The sequence below is a fragment of the Penaeus monodon genome, chromosome 8, assembly GCF_015228065.2.
Source record: "Penaeus monodon isolate SGIC_2016 chromosome 8, NSTDA_Pmon_1, whole genome shotgun sequence".
Lineage (NCBI taxonomy): Eukaryota > Metazoa > Arthropoda > Malacostraca > Decapoda > Penaeidae > Penaeus > Penaeus monodon.
Window position 1 is genome coordinate 14617852 of NC_051393.1, and position 7500 is coordinate 14625351.

Genomic DNA, 7500 nt, shown 5'->3' on the forward strand with positions numbered 1-7500 from the left:
TCTCTCCCTCCCCCCCTTCTCTCCCCTTGCTCTCTCTCCTCCCCCTCTTCTGCTCTGCTCTCTCTTGCTCTCGCTCTCTCTTGCTCTCGCTCTCTCTTGCTCTCTCTCTTGCTTCTCTTCTCTCTTCTCTCTCTCTCCTCTCTCTCTCTCTCTCTCTCTCTCTCTCTCTCTCCCCCCTCTCTCTCTCGCTCGCTCGCTCGCCTCTCTCTCTCTCCTTCTCTCTTCTCTCTCTCTCTATATATAATATTATTATATAATATATATATATATAATATATATATATATATATATATATATATAAAAATATATATATTTGTGTTTTGTGGGGCGGGGGTGTGTGTGTGTTTTTGTGGTGTGTGGGTGTGTGGTGTGGTGGGTGGTGTGTGTGTGTGTGTGTGTGTGTGTGTGTGTTGTAAGAGGGGGTGGGACGGGTGGGAGGGGGAGGGGATATTGGAAGAGGACTTGTACATTTACGTAAAAATTAAAGCAAATCTATTTGCTCATTTCCTTCGTTACATCTCCGAAGAAACCGGTTTTTTTTTCTCGCGAAGTACGCCGAACCACTTCCCGCGCATGTAAAACAAACGCGTGTGACTAACGAGACTCGTTCGTTACTCGCGCCATCTATTCGGCCATTACATCCGTCACCCGAAATGAGCCTACATGTCGCGGGGAGGGAGCGGCTGGGGCTATTTCGGAAGGGCCTTGGGGGGTCTCTTAGGGGGGGGGGGGATAAGAGGGGGGGTATTGGTAGGAGGGTAGGAGGGGGTGAGTGGGTATGGGTAGGAGGATAGGATGAGGGTGGATATAGGTAAGGGGGTAGGAGGAGGGGATGGATATGGGTGGGGGAATAGGAGAGGGAGGAGGGGTGGGTATGGGTAAGCAGGGTAGGAAGGGGGGGTGGCGTATGGGGGATAGGGCCTTGGGGGGTCTGAGGCCGCTGGGGGAGGGGTGGAGAGGGTGGGTATGGGTAGGGGGGAGTAAGAACGAGGGTTTCTGTAGGTAAGGAGGGTAGGAGGGGGTTGGATATGGGAAGGGAGAAGGTTGGGTGGATATGGGAAAGGGGAAGAAATGAGGTAAGGGGGTATGAGGGAGGAAGAGTGGATTTGAGTAAGAGGTAGGGCCTTGGTGGGGGGGAGGTTTCTTGGGGGCCGCTGGGGTTGGATATGGGCAGGAGGGTAGGAAAGGATGGATATGGGAATTGGGTAAGAGGGAGGGTGGATATATAGAGAGAAGGATGAATGAATTGGCTACACGGATAGAAAAAAATGAGAGAGAGAGCGAGAGCGAATGAGACGAAAGAGGAGAGAGACGGAGAAAGCGCTTAAATCTAAAAAAAATCATATTTTTTACCTCCTTACAAATTATTTATAGACATTGGATAAAAAAACAACTCTTCAGATACACGCAGAGACTACCAAACTAACCTCCCCTATCACCAACAACAACCACAACCACAGCCACAACCACAACCAGCCCAATTATACCCAAACCCTGAGCAAACACAAACACACCAGAACAAACACACATTCCCTCGAGACAAAGACACAGAAAGATGTTCAAAACGGCTCACGGTTCCTGCTCTATCGGAAGCGGGAATCTGGGAATCTCTGGAATGGTGAAGCTGGACGGACTAATCTCCTGTGTGTGTGTGTGTGTGTGTGCGTGCGTGCGTGTATGCGCGCGCGCTTGTCTGTCTATATCTATATGTTCTATCATTCTCTTTGTCGCGATATCTTTTTCGTTTATTTTTTACCCCCTTTTATCTATCTATCTATCTATGTTTATGAGTACTTACGTGATTATTATTTTTTTTTCACCTAACCTTTGCACCTAACCGCCTCCATGTGCAAATAGTAATCGTAGTTAAATCCAATTTGCGAATGCCTCTTATTTGAATTACAACAACAACAACAAAAAACAAATTGTATCCCAGGTGGCGTCCATATCTGTCAGGCAAAACGGTGGCGCGTTTGTCCTCAAATAATTAGAATTGGTTGTCACGTCCGGGTCGATGGGGGGGGGGGCGAGTGGGTGGGGGGACGAGGATGAGGGGATTGAAGGGGGAGGGAGGGATGACGAAGGGGAGGGGGGATAAGGGGGAGGGGGGAGGGAGGAGAGGAGGTTCAGGGGGTGAGGGGGAAGGGGAAGGGAAGAAGAGGGTGATGAGGGGGAGGAAGGAGAGGAGGATGAGGGGGAGGACCGAACGGAGGATGAGGGGGATGAGGAGGTAGGGGTTCAGCGGGGGGGGGGGAGGGGGTTGCATGGGACATTGATTAAATTGCAAAAATTGTGTGATGCAGAATGATGGGATATTCACTTTGGTTGATGTTTTATACGTTTATTTATTAATTCTGTCATTCATTTATCGTTTTGTTTTGAAATTACTTACGGAACGACATTCACACTGAATCGATGAAGAAGTAAAAAGAAAGAATGAAAGAAAATGGAAAATCACGAAACAGAATTGAAGAGGAAGAAAGAAAGAAAGAAAAAAACACAGAGACAACAGTGAGGAGGAAGAAGGAAAGAAGAAAAAAAATCACGAGAGGGAAATAAGAAAAAAAGAAGAAAGAGAGAAAGAAAAAAAAATCAAGAGACAAAACTGAATAACCAGAAAGAAAAAAAAATCACGACATAGAATTGAAGAGGAAGGAAAGAAGAAAAAAAATCACGACATAGAATTGAAGAGGAAGGAAGGAAGGAAGGAAAAAAAAATCACATATCGTAACGCAAACATCCAGACCGAAATCCATAAGACAAATTTAAGCCGTGCGCCATTTCCCCTCACCCCCCCCCACTACATCACCCCTGCACCTCCACCGCTACCCCCCCCCCCTCCTCTCTACTCCCACCGCCCCCAGTCGCTCGGTATGTGGGTTATCGGGTATCGGGAAATCAGCTATCGGGTAGAGGTAGGGAGGGGGAAGGGGGAGGCGGAGGAGGAGAGAGAGGGAGGAAAGGGTGGAGTTGTGGGAAGCTTGAGTGAGCGAGGGTGGAAGGGAGGGAGGAAGGGAAGGGAGGGAGGGAGGGAGGGAGGGAGGGAGGGAGAGGGGAGTGAGTGAGTCATACTCTGTACTTTGTTACGGTTCTTCGGCATACCTGGGGAAGGGGGGGGAGGGGGAGGGGCGAGGGGAGATGGAGCGGTGGGCGGTCGGCTGGGAGTTAGGATAAATGTGTGTGTGTGTGTGTGTGTGTGTGTGTGTGTGTGTGTGTGTGTGTGTGTGTGTGTGTGTGTGTGTGTGTGTGTGTGTGTGTGTGTGTGTGTGTGTGTGTATGTTTGCATGCATGCGCGTATGTAAGTATGTATGTGATTTGTATACGTATACATATCTATATGTATGTATGTATGTATTAATATAAACAACACAACACACCAGACGAAAAGGCAGCCAAGGTCGGACAGACAAATGTCTCCCACGTTTACGATAATGATGGCGCTACGAGAATTAACCGCATCCAATCTTTCCCAAACTCCTGCTTGGGAAGGAGGAAGAAGACGAGAGAGGGAGAGGGAGACGGGGGAAGAGGGGGAAAGGGGAAAGGAGGGAAGGGAGAGAGGGGGTGAGGAGGGAGGGTAAGGGGAAGAGGGAGGAGAAGAAGAATGGAGGTAAGAGGGAGGGAAAGGAGAAAAAAATATCCTGTAGGAAGAGAGGAGAGGAGGAGTGGGAGAAGATAAAATAGATGGTGGTTGAGAGGGAGGTGGAGATGACATGGGAAAGGAGAAGGGAATGAGAGAAGGAAGAGGAGGGAGAAAAAAAGTACAGAGACAGTGAGAAGGAACAGTGCACTTGCAGACATTAAAACACCAACTGCATGAGGCACCCTGCACTCACCCTTGGGTCACACTGCGGTCACCCAGCGGCCACCATGGCATCTTTCAAGGGTGACACACATGCGAGAAGCCACGTGTTCTTAATCCTCCGAAGACGCCGACGCAGCACGTACAGACAGGCGGCGGGATCACACTCGCACGCCCTCACTCTCGCCCTCACCCACGCCCTCACTCACGCCCTCACCCACGCCCTCACTCACGCCCTCACTCACGCCCTCACCCACGCCCTCACTCACGCCCTCACTCTCTCCCTTACCCACGCTCTCATTCACGCCCTCACTCACGCCCTACCGCCCGCTTACTACACGCCGCGCCAGGGGTCTCTGGGTGCGTGCTTTCAGGTTGAGGGGTTGAGTGAGGCAAGGTCTATATAAGTCTATATAACAGGGGTCCCCAACCTTTTTCATTCTGTGGCCCGACCAATATGTTACAATCTCCATGGCCCTGCCCAGTGTCTGCCATCTTTATAGATTCAGTTATTACTTGTTATGAATAGTGTAATGGTGTCAGTAGCTATAGGATATGAACACTTTATGGAAAGAGATACCAAATTATTGAGAGGTGAGAGATGATTATATGTAGGTACTATAGGTGAGATAAAATTAAGTTAATTTGACATAATCATAATTTTCCCTGCTATAGAACTTATGTAGACCTTGGAGTGAAGTTGAGTCGTCTAATGTGAGGCATGGTATTTGATATTGACAGTGTTAGTTACTTTATCTCTCTCTCTCTCTCTCTCTCTCTCTCTCTCTCTCTCTCTCTCTCTCTCTCTCTCTCTCTCTCTCCTCTTCTCTTCTCCCTCTCATCTCTCTCTCTCCCTCTTTTCTCTCTCTCTCTCTCTCTCTTCTATTCTCTCCTCTTTCTCTCTCTCTCCCTGTTTAAACACTGATTATGCATGATTACATGGCGGTAGCACTGTCGAGCATCATCTAAAACGGGGCGAAGGTTACCCTGTAAATGAACGAGGTAATAAATAAATAGAAATTCTCTTCTTCCTCCTCCTCCTCTTCTTCCTCTTCTTCTTCTTCTTCTTCTTCTTCTTCTATGTCGTTGTTTACCCTGTCCCGCTGAGGCCACGGGGGTTCTGCACTCTGTCCCGGCGTCGACCCAGAACGGAGGAAGTGCCGATCCCCCCCCCCTCCCCCTCTCCACTCTCTCGCACCCCTCCTTCTCTTCTCTCCCCTCTTATCCTTTCTGCACCCTCTTTTCCTCCCCCGCCTCCCTTCTCTTTGTCTTTCATCCCTTCATCTTCTTCATCCTCCTTCATTCCCCCATTTCTCTCCTCCTCCTCCTCCTCCTCCTCCTCCTATTCCTTTCTCTCCGGCTTTCTTTCATCCAGTCATATCCTTCTTCTTCCCATTTTTCTTTTTAATTCTTTCTCTCGTCATTTCCTCCTCTCTTTCCCACCTTCTCCACCACTTTTCTCCTCTCGTCTTTCTCCTCATCCCCTTTCTCCCCCCTCCATTCCTCCACTTCCTCTCCACTCTCCAGCATTTCTCTTCTCATCTCCTTCCTCCTCCCATTCCCTCCCTTTCCTCCCTTCTCTCCTGCATCCCTCCCCCCCTCCCTCCCCTCCTCCCCTTCATCTCTCCCCTGGTGTCTCGTTCTCCCTCCCACTATCGCCCCGGGCAGGCTTACCCTCTCCTCTCCCCCTTTCCCCTCACCCTCCCTTCCCCTCTATCCCTCCCCTGCTCGCCTTCTCCTCCTTTTCCTCTCTCCCACATCTTTAAAACGTAGATCAAGTGATGCGTGAGAGTTGAAAGAACTTGTTAATGAATGTGTAAGTTTCTTTCATTAAGGATGAGAAGTGACGTCATCAGCTTAATGAGTTGAAGAGTGGTATTGTTAAGGTCACTGCAGTGCATATATATGTATATATGTGTGCGTGTGCGCGCTCGTGCGTGCGTGTGTATGTAGTTGTGTGTTTGTGCGTATACACACACACACACACACACACACATATATATATATATATAAAATATATATATATATATATATATATATATATATATATATATATATATATATATATGTATGTATATTGTGTATGTATATGTATACTTGTATAGTATGTCATATACTTGACTTTTTAAAATTCTTCGCATCTGCTGTTTGCATATGTACGCCTGTTTGTGTATGAATGTGCAGATGGATGTGTACGCATGTTTACATGAATGTGCGTGCCGGCGAGCAGATGGAAGGGAAACTCCACTCCTCTCTTTCGCTCCGCCAGTGGGAGTCGAACTCACTCGTCATATATACCCAAGTTGATCCGTGAGTGAAGCGTGAAAGGGAGTAAAACTGAACATTGTTCCCGGTAGAAATCAGGCATCATCACTGTTGTGTAATGGATATTCACTTTCGCTGCATTACGTAACGTGATAGAGGGTGAAGCGAGATGTAGATTTATATGTATGTATAAAAAATAGTAACGATAATAAATTAGACGATGCTGTGTGGGAAACACTGCATGTGATGTGAGTGAGTTGCCAAAGATCTATTTTGCCCATAGAAGGATAAGGAAAATCACGCTATAATAATTTTTCACTTTCGTGCTTGTGATTTTTTTCTGCACAATGAAATTTGCAAGGAAACACCGTAGGGACACGGATACAGTAAATAGATCTTTATTTAGTGATTTATTAATGATGTAATATCTCTCGATGAGAACCCCAAGGAGCGACAGCATCTTGTAGTGTGTGACCCTCTTGTTTTTCTCTCTTTATTATGGTCACAAAACCAAATATGGCAAACAGACGGACAGCAACAAACCATGATCTATGGACTGTCATCAGAGTCCTAATGCACGTATCTACCAGACATTTCCCCTGCTTCCCCCACTCCCCTCCAGGGCCCCTCTCCCCTCCCTGCTACCCCTGCCAAATGGCCCTGTCTGGGTTTGAGGCGAGACATGCAGTCTGTTTCACAGAGCCAGAGACTCGGTGTGCAGAGCCCCGTCTCGTATCTCGCCTTTGCTCTGTTTTCCCTTCTTTGTTTTTGTCTCTGCCCTCTGTCTATGTTTGCTTTTAGTTCTGTCTCTGTCTGTCGATCGCTCGGTCTCTTTCGTCCTTTCCTGCATCTTTACTCTCTCTCTCTCTCTTTCTCTCTCTCTCTCTCTCTCCTCCCTTATTATGCTCCCTTTCCATTTCTTCCCCCCATCTCCCCAAGACCATGAGTGCCCCCCCCCCTTGGGTGCAAGGGTTGGCGAGCGTGGGGTGGCGGAGCGTGGCCCGGGGGAGACTGGCGGGGTTGAGCACTTGCGGCGAGTGCTAGTGTGTTGTGGGGAGTCACAGTGCCTGCAAGTGTTGGCCGGGCTCTCTGGCGCTCTGTGTGTGAGTGTGCGGTGGCGTCCCTCAAGGTATCGAGCCTCGACCCGCGCTGCAGAAAGACTTCGCGACTTCATGTTCTTCCTCTTCTGCCGCCTCCTCCCCGTCGTCGCTGCTGCCTCTGTGCGTTGTTGGTGGCTGTGCTGTACAGAGGATATATTTTTTATTATTATTTAAAGGCTCATTCGTAGTGCGGGAGGGATCACGTACAAATTTTTTGATGGGTATTTAAGTGTCTTTTTTCCCCTGTGTATCTTCGAATAACATTGTAGGCGACGTCATAAAAAGTGCTCATGACAAGTGAGCTCATGACAGAAACAAGATATTTCAGATAGT

The 7500-nt window shown here is 48.2% G+C and overlaps 1 protein-coding gene across 12 annotated transcripts in view; it reads left to right on the top strand.

Moving 5' to 3' along the window:
• Positions 1–7091: 7091 nt before the first annotated feature.
• Positions 7092–7500, top strand: part of LOC119576180 — a 296990-nt gene continuing 296581 nt past the window's right edge. For 9 of the 12 annotated variants that reach the window (XM_037923754.1, XM_037923767.1, XM_037923760.1 and 6 more), the window contains exon 1: positions 7093–7196. The gene's annotated coding sequence lies outside the window, so the exon portion shown is untranslated. Of the gene's footprint in view, positions 7197–7500 lie in introns of all 12 variants that reach the window. The other 3 variants (XM_037923763.1, XM_037923764.1, XM_037923753.1) reach the window with 3 other exon arrangements.